The sequence below is a fragment of the Homalodisca vitripennis genome, unplaced genomic scaffold, assembly GCF_021130785.1.
Source record: "Homalodisca vitripennis isolate AUS2020 unplaced genomic scaffold, UT_GWSS_2.1 ScUCBcl_5268;HRSCAF=11923, whole genome shotgun sequence".
Classification (NCBI taxonomy): Eukaryota; Metazoa; Arthropoda; class Insecta; order Hemiptera; family Cicadellidae; genus Homalodisca; species Homalodisca vitripennis.
In genome coordinates, this window is record NW_025781390.1 from 21,352 (window position 1) to 34,795 (window position 13,444).

The 13,444-nt window shown below is 31.8% G+C and overlaps 1 protein-coding gene across 1 annotated transcript in view; it reads right to left on the bottom strand.

Annotated features, from left to right (window-relative positions):
• LOC124373300 (E3 ubiquitin-protein ligase ZNF598-like) overlaps positions 1-13,444 on the bottom strand; it is a 49,730-nt gene that overhangs the window by 15,535 nt on the left and 20,751 nt on the right.

Here is a 13,444-nt window from a genome sequence, read left to right on the forward strand (position 1 = left end):
AGATCATTCTCACATAACTGTTCTTTAATTCTTGGCCAATGTTCTAACATTATTATGACTACCTCAAATTGCCAATTTTTCTCTACAATGATCCATTACATAATTACCTACACCTTCACAAATTCACACAATTCAGAGTAATTCTAAATAATTTTCCAACAATTTTGATCCTGCAGAGGTTGATGTTTTGACAAATTACTTTTCATCAAAGTTAGTTGAGGTTCTACTCTCCCTACACCAACAGACAATACACAAATTTCTCTATTAGCATATTTTCAACATAAAAGCAATAGAGTCAAGTAATGACAACCTTTTTTGTGTGAGTGCAATGATGTGTAAAGTTCAGGAATGATTCTTGATTCCATAAGACGTCTGGTTCGTGAAACCATCGATGGTGCAGAATGGCTGTTGGACAAGAAGATCATGGTATGCCTTTCTAAAGATATTTCCTTGAAGGTCTTAAAATGGTTGTAGTAGATGGTTCCATTATTTTTGCCCAATTGGATTCTCCTCAAAGTCTGAGATGTCAGAGCCCTGACTCTACTATGACCATGTCAAAGTTAGTATCTAATATATTTGTGCATACACAAAATTAAAATTGTTTATTGCTTTTTACATTTTAACATGAATACTATCGTCGATATAGAAATTTATCTAAACAAATTGATAAAAAAAATTTATCTAAGCACTTCTGACTCAAGTATATTTCCGACGCCAATGTTGAGTTTGCCTTATTCCCATAATTAAGAAAATATGTTTAAAAAAGTGTACATTTATGGTCATTGTAATTTATTTCAATTTTAGTATTTTTTGTTCCATAGCTGGTTTTACCTTTTTCCAATCAATCATATACAGGGTGATTACCGGGAAACGCATGTTTTTGGCTTGTGTAGTATACCAAAAATATCGGTCGGCGATGGCCGGAAGTTGTTGCGCTGTGGAGGGGGGAGGGGGGAGTGTGCAGTTGAAGTAGTTGTGCAGTTTCAGTTGTAGCCGAGATGTCGAACCTTGAGCATCGTACGTTTGTCATGTGACGGTTTTACGCAAATGGTGAATCAGTCACTCAGACTCAGCGAGACTTTCGTGCACATTTTAACATTGCACGGCTTGGTGCTATTCCTGATCGTAACACGATATTGCGTTGGATACATAATGTTAACACAATTGAATCTTTGCTTAACACATTCACTGCGGATGACAAAATTACCGGCGACAGAAAATACGAGAATGTTTTTTGTTTCTTACTTACCCAAAACGAAGTCAGGATAGCCGAAAGGGTTGTCCAAGGTATCCCGGAAGCTTCGTTGGCCAGAACGGGTGATGTCATGCCCGTGCCAAGTCTGCTCGTCATCCGCACCGGGTGCCGGTCCCAGTGTTGTATGTGCTCGCAGCGCACTAGGTTTCGGCACAAACACTCGCGAATTACACGTATATAGTACATGAATGACATGTAGACAGTACATCAATTACACGTATTGGGGTGGGATGGCTCACTGGGGGTGGGGGACGCCGCCTTCACCGTCCCTAGAACTGTTCGAACTCGACTCATTGTCTTCATCAGATAAAAAATATCGTCAATAACATTATCGTCTTCCTCCATTATGAGTACATACACTTACACAGTCAACAGACACTATAATCCACTCACACAGTATTGCAAAGCATACACAACAAACGAAAAATGGCAAACCAGCGACAAATCGCACCAACTGACTCACCGAAACAGGCACACCTCGCTATGAGTGTCACAGCCTTCCCAGGCAACTGCTCAGCTCACACTGAGGCAATATGAAAGCAGCTGCCGTTACGCCCGGCGTGCCATTTTCGCATGACGAGCATGCTCACCTGCAGTGAATGTATTAAGAAGAAACCTCTTGGACCGGCAAAGACAGTTAGTACCCCTGAGACAGTTGAAAGAGTGCGCCTTGCAGCAGTTCAGAGTCCTAGCCGCTCAATTCGGAAGCGGCATCTGCTCTCGGACTTCGCCCATCCACAGTAAGGAAGATTTTTGGTCACACAACTTAAATTTTATCCTTTCAAGCTGGCAGTATGTCATCAATTGAGTCAAGCAGATAAGAGACAACATGTAAATTTTTGTAACACATTGAGTGAAATTATGGAAGAAAATGACGAAGCAGTTAGAAGATGAAGTGCATTTCCACTTGGACGGAGTAGTCAATATGTTTGTTACGATTTTGGTGTGCAGAAAATCCTCAAAACGTAGCTGAGGGACCTCTTCATAGCTTATGTGTGACTGTGTGGTGTGCGGTTAGTGAAAAGGGGATCATTGGTCCTTATTTTTTTTTAAGACAACGATGGCAGTGACAGTGAATGCACCTGGAAATGTTGGAAGAATATCTCTTGCCAGAACTGCGCCGTCAACATATAGAGATACGTAAAGTTTGGTTCCAACAAGATGGGGTAACAGCCCATACGGCTCGCATTAGTATGGAATTCCTTCGGCGAACATTCCCTACAAGAGTGATCTCACGTTTTGGTGATGTCACTTGGCCTTCTCGCTCACCGGATCTTACAATTCCAGATTTCTTTCTGTGGGGATTTTTGAAATCTAAGAGTTTACATAAACAAGCCACGAACAATAGAGGAACTTAAAAAAGCTATTCACCAGGATTCAACACCATTCCCGTTAATAAAAGGAAATCCAAGTATTCCGATTAATACTTATCATGTTATAACTTTGAAGAGTTTTACTCCCAGAGCCATATATTTTGATTTTGATTTTTGAAGTCTAGTGGAATTAATTATAATTTGGTAATAAAAAACAATTTAAATAATATTAAACCTATTTTCAACTATGTTAAGATTTTGAAAATAATTTACATTAAAAGGATTGTATATATGTGCAACTAATATAACATCACCTTGAATTTATTTATTAAGAATGACGCATTCATGTACATTTTATGTATGTCTTGAATAAAGATATTATTGATTGATTGATTCCTAGAGATATGTTAGCAAAATCCGTAGCAAGTTTTAAAGAACGCCTTCAACGCTGTATCCAAGCAGAAGGCAGCCACCTTAGAGATGTAATTTTTAAATGCTAAATTGTGAGTAAATTTATTCTAAAATTGCTTATTGTGTACACTGTTTTTCTACCCATAAATACATTTTTTTACCTTGAATTCCCTGAGTACTCATTATTTGAAAAACTTGCGTTTCTCGGTAATCACCCTCTGTGTGTGTGTGTGTGCGCGTGCGCGTGTGCGTGTGTGTATACACATATGCTACTTCTGTCAAAAGACAACTAAGATATGTTACATAACAGTCTTGAAATGTATAGTAAGAATTAACTAATTTGTCTTTTATATCTGCACTGACTGCTAATAGTTACCTACTGCTTTGCACACATTTTATGGTAATAGGTAGACAGTAACTTTGTTTTTTATATTTAATATTTAACATTTGCTAAACTTGTACAGTTAAAAGTATACTTAAGAATTACACTATTTACGTGTTGTTTCTATATAAACTGAAAAATATTTTTCATATTTTTGAACATTTAGAGCTACAATTTTTACATTATTTCGAAAGCACACTCTGGCAATCTTTCACCTAGAATAGTTCTTGCCGATTGTTTCAAAGGGAGTCTCCAGAGTCAAATTCTGACCATCTTATGTTTTTAAGACATTTTCTAAGGTAGATATATGAGTACTTACTCATCGCTGAAATCTAAGAGTTACTACTAATAAATGTAATACATAAATTTAAACAAATAGAAAACAGTGTGCATATTAATAAAACATATGGTAGTGCTTTCATAAAGCAATGTTTACAGAGAACAATTGGTTTCACTTGACAGATTCTTTCAATTAATATTTCACAACTTTAGAGACCAGGATGGGATTTTTCCATATTTTAAAGACCAGTGGGGCGTAGGCCAGAGGAATTTTCTAAATAAGAATAAGCCTATAATACTCATCCCAGGGACCTTATAATGTCCATGTAAAATTTCAGTACAATCAGTTGAATAGTTTACGCATGAAAGCAAAACAAAAAAACAAAGGCACTTTCACATTTATAATATTATTAGGATTTTATATAAGATCAACTCTCAGGATTTAATCTTACAAATACTATAAAACAATTTGACTACATTAAAATTTAAATAATATTTCTTTCAAAGCTACATAATTTACTAACAAATGAATACATTCCATATCAACTCATACATTATATCTAGACTATAAATATACTTCTGAATCAACCACATCTTAAATTTAGTTTTTAATTAATTTCCTTCCAGATCCTTTATTTCCTTGGGAAGTGTATTATATAATTTTTTGCCATTATGAAAGAACTTTTTGAAGTCAATTCTAATCTTCTAACACTAATAAATTATTTTTATATTTTATATTATAATTAATTATGAATATTAGCATTTTGTAAAAAATTTATTATTTTATCTTTAAAATTTACAACTCTAAATGTATAAAATATACTTGAACAGTAATTCTGATTGCTCTCTTTTCAATAAAAAAAACTCTATAAATGCTTATTGTATTACCCCATAATATCAAATCATAGGTAAGGAAAGGAAAAATAAACAAAAATAGACTACTTTTATTGCACTACAATCTATGTAACAGATAACCTTCTTAGCAAAAATGCCAACAATAATTTTAGTGCACACATAATCTATATACTTTACCCAATTATTAAGTTCAAAAACTAATGTACAATGTAGATTTTGGATGACAATTTTCCTTAGGGTTAGTTTTGAACAACTCTCCTAAGGTTTTGCAATGGGAAAAATAGAGAAAGCTCAGTTATTGTGAAACGGCAGTTTTCATGAATCTTTTCATCTACTTTGGCGACTAAATTGTCAGTCACGATATTCAGAGGTCCACTCTTCTCTTGATCATGAACATTTGTTCTGCCATTTTAAAACTGAATGCACCACTTAATCACTTGTCAGAACTTTCAGTCATTACATTGTTCTTGTATACTTCACGCAGTTACTGATGAATTTTATTGGTGTTAAGTTTTATTCCAACAAAAAACTAATCACAAACCGCACTTCACAATTGTTTATTGCAGCACGTACTTCAAATGAGAATATAAAAAAAACAGGCAGCACGGTGATGTTCCCGTTGTCATGGCTGAACACTAAATGAGGTACCAAGTACAAGCGATTGGCACGCACCTGGCGGCTTCAGGTGGAAACGTACGTTACTTTCTGAATAGTCCTCATATACCGGGTATCCCATGAAGAGGTTTAAAAGTTTGATTTCATATTACTTGCCCATTTATGCACCGAACATTTTCAAACTCTACACAATTGATTAAAACATAAGTTTTAAAAATATTCACTAATAGCCAGTTTTAGATTGAGAAAGTTCACTTGCAAACACATATAAGTGCCATTCCATTATCAACTCTCATGGAAAGGTCCAAATAAATTCCATTACCTCAAAACCATCATCCACACTGGTAAGTACCATTATGAAAAAACTCAGCAGCCGCAGAGATAGTACTCCTCCTCTCCTAAAACTGTGTTGATAATCGTTCAAGACATGGTTGCATTCTTAGTGATCAGTTACATTAGTCAGTATCACTTTCTCTATCAACTTACTGAATCTGGTGTCAAGGAAACAGGCTGATAATTATTTACTTTATCCCAACTACCCTTTTTATACAACAGTAAAACACACAATTAACCAAATGTATCAGTGGTTCATATTATTCAATCTTAACCTTTTTTTCAATAACAAAATTGAAATTTCATCCAAACTCGAGTTTTTTTTTTAGAATTTAAACTATCAATTAAATGTAATGTATTATTCTTATCTCGCAATGGTGAAATCAAGAAGGTTTATTAGCAATTATTAGCATTATTTTTAACAATGCTCGTATTTTTCACAACTGTAGAGTAATTAGTATAATATTGATTAAATATTTCTGTAACACATTGTGGGTAATCAACCATCACATTGTCTTTATCTACCAAAGTATTATTATTTATTTTCAATTACAGTCTGAGATTTCAAACCTTTTTTTATATGTTGAAACTTTTTCTTTAGCAACTTTTTTACAAAAGTATTTCTTACATGCATATATTTAGTTTTCCATACATGATTTCCCATATTTTAACCCTTTTAGTGCTAAAGTGTCTAGTCTACTATCATATTTGAAAGTGCTAGCCAAATTAAACCAAAAATATAATGGTTTAGAAAAAATTGTAAAATGCTAATATGATGTGAAGTTTTAGTTCTGTTTTTCATCATAACAATTAGGATACAAAATATATAAATTGTTCAGCCTAAATGCATAAACATAATATAAAATATCCAAAAATACATTTTTGTCATTTACACAATTTTGAGTTTTACGTAAAATACTGCTATGTAAACAATTTTAACACTTGTTCTCTAAGTTTCTTTGTAATAATTACCAACTAAAATGAACATAAAAAATAATAAACTATCTTGACAAATAAAGATTTTAACAAATTGGACTGTAAACAAAACAGCTGAACTGAGGGAACTGAATGACTTACTTTTTTTGCTCACATGTTAGATGTAAACAGCCCATGGTTTACCAAAGAGCAATAATCAAAATGATGAAGCCTTTGGAACAGAAAATTGCTTCTAGTGGCCAGTGGCATTACATAACTAAGGCGTATTACATGAAATAAGTATGATCACCAACAGTGAACTTGAGATTAAATCGTTGGGTTGCTCTCGGAGATGGTATACCACTAAAAAGGTAAAAAATCCACATATATATATATATATATATATATATATATATATATAATTTGTTATTTTCAAAGTTTGTACTAGAGAAAATTTTTTTATTGCAAAACAGTTATTTTAACCTGCATTTTCCTTATTTTTATTGGCACACATAAGTGGTATGCAATACATAATATACAGCATATCAGGCTATTGTATAAGTATCATCGGTTCAAATGTAAAGCATTTACATACTTTTATATTCAAGAGAAAGAATTAAATTTCTTAAAATTTTGGGAGCGTTAAATTTTATTTTATTTTTAGACGCCTCTGGGTCAACTGCAGAACAACACCTGTCAAACACATCATTTTGTTTTCTTATTCTCATTCTTAGTCAATTAAGTGATTATTTCGGTATTGATTTCCATAAATACTTACTTCAATAATATAACTAACATCACTACATACTCACATTACATAAGTAACATAAAAATATAAACTTCAATTACCTAAAATGTAATAACAAAATTGCAATAAGCCATAATTTTATAAAAAAAATATTTATTGAAATACTTTTCAGTAATATAACTTATATTTATGAAATCAATACACAATTCTAAACAGAATATTTTTACTTATTTTGTTCCTTTACATTCTTAAAATTAGATATTAATCAAAATTCTGGGATGAAAATATATTAAATACTTTTATGTAGAATTGCATATAAATATGTATAGGTAAATAGAAATGTAGTTATATTTAAAACTATATATATATATATATATATATATATATATATAGAAGAAAAAGACTTCATATAAATCCTTTAATATTTCGACTTTTATGTCGTTTTCAAAAAGGTACAAAAAGTGTATATAATGTAAGAATTAAAAGTAAACATGTGAATTTTTATAATCAGCTGAATTATTCTATTCTGATTTATACTGTAATTTATAAACTCCTTGGTATATTATATTAAAAAGGGCTTTATATTAAAATGAAAATTTAGATTAATAACATAAAAGGCGTTCTAACAGCATAAAATTAAATTAAATATTAACAATTTTGTAGTTTTGTAGTTGTACATTCATAAAAAATTAATAAAATTAATAAATTTAAATATAGACAATAAATTGTTTTAGATTTGCTAGATTAATTTAGACTATTTTAACAGATCATTTCTTATTTAATCCAAAAGGTAATTTTGACTTAGTGACTAATTGATATGCTTGTTTCTAAATTTTCTAATTGAATTTTTGAAGAATCTTCTGGTACTTTACAAATCCCTTTTAATGTGTAACAATTATTAAATATTTCGTTATGAGCCAATGCATGTTGCGAAACCAATTTGTCGTCTTGTCTGTTGGATGAAGACCGATGGTTATTCATCCTAATATGTAAGGGATTTGTCGTTAATCCAATATAGTCCTTGGGACAAAATTTGCAAGACAACTGATAGATTTACATTTTTTTTTCGATTTACAGTTAATGTTATTTGAAATTTGGTATGTTTTATTAGTTGTGCTACTTGTAAAAGTTTTAGAAGGATTTAGAATTTTGCATGTAGCACAACGCTTGTCTTCGCAAGAATGGCAACCTAAAAACTTTTGATCAGCATCTGAATTTGGAATTTGGTTAGGCAATAATTTAGGTCTTACCAGAAGGTTCTTCAGATTAGGGGCTTTACTAAAAATAATTCTCGGGGGTTTTGAAAACAAACTATTTGTCAAAGGGGATGATTCTAAAATATTGTAGGCCGTTTTTAATATATTGTTAGTTTTATGTAGCCCCGGGAAATATTGCGTAATAAATTTAGGATCATCTGTATAATTTTTCTTGTTCATGCTGCTGTTGTTATTTATTTTCGATTTGTTAATTTGATTTCTAATAATCTTGGTAGGGTAGTTCCTAGCAGTAAAAGCTTTAGATAATGTTTCTATATAATGGTGGTAATCCGAGTTGTTTGAACATACATTTTTTGCTCGGATTGATAGGCTTTTTGGTATGGACTTTTTGATGTGAACAGGATGGCAACTGTTATAGTGTAGGTAATGCATGGTATTAGTTTCCTTTACATGAATTTTTGTCTTTAGATAGCCGTGTTGTATAAAAATGTCTAAGTCCAAAAAGGTTACAGTTTTAGAAGAAAAATTCCAAGTAAATTTTAAAAATGAAAATAAATTTAGTTGTTTTAAAAAAGTTTCCAATAAAGTTTTACCATGTTCCCAGATCACAAAAATATCATCTATAAATCTCAGCCAAACGAGAGGTTTGTGTGGCTGAGATTTCAGAAAATCTTCTTCGAGCTTACCCATAAATAGGTTTGCATAGGAAGGTGCCATCCTAGTTCCCATTGCTGTACCATTAACTTGTAGGTAATTTTGATCTCTAAATTTAAAATTATTCATTGTGAGTATCATATTAATTAAAGTAACTATAAAATTTGTGCTAGGTTTCGAATTGCTTGGCCTATTGTTTAAAAATGAAGTTACATACTGTTTACCTTCACTGTGTGGAATGTTGGTATATAGTGATTGTACATCAATAGTCACTAAAAAAATGTCATTTGGGAGTGGTTGTCTAATTTCACTGAGCCTTTCGATAAAATGATCTGTGTTCTTCACATAAGAGTTCAAATTCTTGACAAAGGGTTGTAAAAGTTCATCCACATAACTTGAAATCCGTTCGGTTGGAGATCCGTAGCCGGAAACAATGGGTCTTCCTGGAGGTGGTCTTGAAGGTTTGTGAATTTTGGGTAATATGTAAAATACCGGTGTTCGAGGTGTTTTTGGGACTAATAAATTAAGGGTTTCCATATTGATGTCTTCTTTGGGACCTTCTTGCAACAAGTATTCTCTTATTTCATCGTTGAATTTAGCAGTTGGATCTTGATCAATTGGTTTGTAAAATTTTAAGTCTTGTAGTTGTTTTTCAATTTCGTATACATAATCATTAATATCTAAAATCACAACAGAATCTCCTTTGTCAGCAGGTAAAATTACTATACTTTTGTTTTGTTTTAAGGATGAAATAGCCCTTCGTTCGTTTAATGTTACATTTTCTTTTTTCTGTAGTGTATCAGTAAATGTAGGTTGAGCCAAATTCGCTATTATTACGTTAACAAATTGTTCGATGGGATGGTCAGGTGGCAGGTTTGGTGGAGTCCAATCAGATTTTAATTGAAATTTTGATACAGAATTTGGTATTATATTCTTGTTAATTGTAGACTGTTGTTGGGAAAAGTGAAATTTAAGTCGTACATTTCTAGCAAATCTGAGAGCGTCTGCCACAAAATTCATGTGGTTGAATTTGGGTGTCGGTGCAAAAGTAAGTCCCATTTCTAAAACTGAAATTTCATCATCGGTGAGATTATATTTCGAAAGGTTTACAACATTGGACGGCAATTTACTAACCTCACTTTGACTTGAGGTTCTTGTTATAGGATTTTCAATATTTTTATTATGGAATAAATGTATTCTAGGTAGATGAGATCTTAGATCTTTGGATGGCTTATTCAACAAGGCAGGGTTATCTTTGGAATTAGCATTATAGCAATTAGTATTACAATTTTTAGACCTGATGAGATTTAAAAGCTTTTTGGATAGGGTGTTCATTTTATTATCCATCACGCTTCTTAGTTCAAGGAGTAAATCGTTAATTTTTAAAATAAACTCAGGTTGATTAATAAGTTCTTGATACAACATTCTCAATTTTACTGCATGATCTGTAGATAGCTGTCTGTAGAGTTGAATACTTAGTTCAGTTAATTGTTTGCCAGTATGCGTAGCAAATACTTTAACCTCGTTCCGAAGTTGTGGTGGAAAACTAAATAAAGGAAATTTGGGCTGTAAGCCGTTGGGAACCAAATCAAGTTGTAAACAAGTAGTTAAAAATATAATTTTGCAGTTTAGTATAACAATCTTTAAGGAGTGATATTGAAATTGTTTCATCGTTGAGTGTGAATTTTCGTGTAGGTTATCCATTACTTTTTGAAAGTAAAAGCTTGAGATTGAAGTCTAACTTACCAAAAGGCTTGATGTACTGTATGCAGAAAACAAATGCTCAGAGGCTTCTTTAACTAATAGAAGAAAAAGACTTCATATAAATCCTTTAATATTTCGACTTTTATGTCGTTTTCAAAAAGGTACAAAAAGTGTATATAATGTAAGAATTAAAAGTAAACATGTGAATTTTTATAATCAGCTGAATTATTCTATTCTGATTTATACTGTAATTTATAAACTCCTTGGTATATTATATTAAAAAGGGCTTTATATTAAAATGAAAATTTAGATTAATAACATAAAAGGCGTTCTAACAGCATAAAATTAAATTAAATATTAACAATTTTGTAGTTTTGTAGTTGTACATTCATAAAAAATTAATAAAATTAATAAATTTAAATATAGACAATAAATTGTTTTAGATTTGCTAGATTAATTTAGACTATTTTAACAGATCATTTCTTATTTAATCCAAAAGGTAATTTTGACTTAGTGACTAATTGATATGCTTGTTCTAAATTTTCTAATTGAATTTTTGAAGAATCTTCTGGTACTTTACAAATCCCTTTTAATGTGTAACAATTATTAAATATTTCGTTATGAGCCAATGCATGTTGCGAAACCAATTTGTCGTCTTGTCTGTTGGATGAAGACCGATGGTTATTCATCCTAATATGTAAGGGATTTGTCGTTAATCCAATATAGTCCTTGGGACAAAATTTGCAAGACAACTGATAGATTACATTTTTCGATTTACAGTTAATGTTATTTGAAATTTGGTATGTTTTATTAGTTGTGCTACTTGTAAAAGTTTTAGAAGGATTTAGAATTTTGCATGTAGCACAACGCTTGTCTTCGCAAGAATGGCAACCTAAAAACTTTTGATCAGCATCTGAATTTGGAATTTGGTTAGGCAATAATTTAGGTCTTACCAGAAGGTTCTTCAGATTAGGGGCTTTACTAAAAATAATTCTCGGGGGTTTTGAAAACAAACTATTTGTCAAAGGGGATGATTCTAAAATATTGTAGGCCGTTTTTAATATATTGTTAGTTTTATGTAGCCCCGGGAAATATTGCGTAATAAATTTAGGATCATCTGTATAATTTTTCTTGTTCATGCTGCTGTTGTTATTTATTTTCGATTTGTTAATTTGATTTCTAATAATCTTGGTAGGGTAGTTCCTAGCAGTAAAAGCTTTAGATAATGTTTCTATATAATGGTGGTAATCCGAGTTGTTTGAACATACATTTTTTGCTCGGATTGATAGGCTTTTTGGTATGGACTTTTTGATGTGAACAGGATGGCAACTGTTATAGTGTAGGTAATGCATGGTATTAGTTTCCTTTACATGAATTTTTGTCTTTAGATAGCCGTGTTGTATAAAAATGTCTAAGTCCAAAAAGGTTACAGTTTTAGAAGAAAAATTCCAAGTAAATTTTAAAAATGAAAATAAATTTAGTTGTTTTAAAAAAGTTTCCAATAAAGTTTTACCATGTTCCCAGATCACAAAAATATCATCTATAAATCTCAGCCAAACGAGAGGTTTGTGTGGCTGAGATTTCAGAAAATCTTCTTCGAGCTTACCCATAAATAGGTTTGCATAGGAAGGTGCCATCCTAGTTCCCATTGCTGTACCATTAACTTGTAGGTAATTTTGATCTCTAAATTTAAAATTATTCATTGTGAGTATCATATTAATTAAAGTAACTATAAAATTTGTGCTAGGTTTCGAATTGCTTGGCCTATTGTTTAAAAATGAAGTTACATACTGTTTACCTTCACTGTGTGGAATGTTGGTATATAGTGATTGTACATCAATAGTCACTAAAAAAATGTCATTTGGGAGTGGTTGTCTAATTTCACTGAGCCTTTCGATAAAATGATCTGTGTTCTTCACATAAGAGTTCAAATTCTTGACAAAGGGTTGTAAAAGTTCATCCACATAACTTGAAATCCGTTCGGTTGGAGATCCGTAGCCGGAAACAATGGGTCTTCCTGGAGGTGGTCTTGAAGGTTTGTGAATTTTGGGTAATATGTAAAATACCGGTGTTCGAGGTGTTTTTGGGACTAATAAATTAAGGGTTTCCATATTGATGTCTTCTTTGGGACCTTCTTGCAACAAGTATTCTCTTATTTCATCGTTGAATATAGCAGTTGGATCTTGATCAATTGGTTTGTAAAATTTTAACAGTTGCCATCCTGTTCACATCAAAAAGTCCATACCAAAAAGCCTATCAATCCGAGCAAAAAATGTATGTTCAAACAACTCGGATTACCACCATTATATAGAAACATTATCTAAAGCTTTTACTGCTAGGAACTACCCTACCAAGATTATTAGAAATCAAATTAACAAATCGAAAATAAATAACAACAGCAGCATGAACAAGAAAAATTATACAGATGATCCTAAATTTATTACGCAATATTTCCCGGGGCTACATAAAACTAACAATATATTAAAAACGGCCTACAATATTTTAGAATCATCCCCTTTGACAAATAGTTTGTTTTCAAAACCCCCGAGAATTATTTTTAGTAAAGCCCCTAATCTGAAGAACCTTCTGGTAAGACCTAAATTATTGCCTAACCAAATTCCAAATTCAGATGCTGATCAAAAGTTTTTAGGTTGCCATTCTTGCGAAGACAAGCGTTGTGCTACATGCAAAATTCTAAATCCTTCTAAAACTTTTACAAGTAGCACAACTAATAAAACATACCAAATTTCAAATAACATTAAC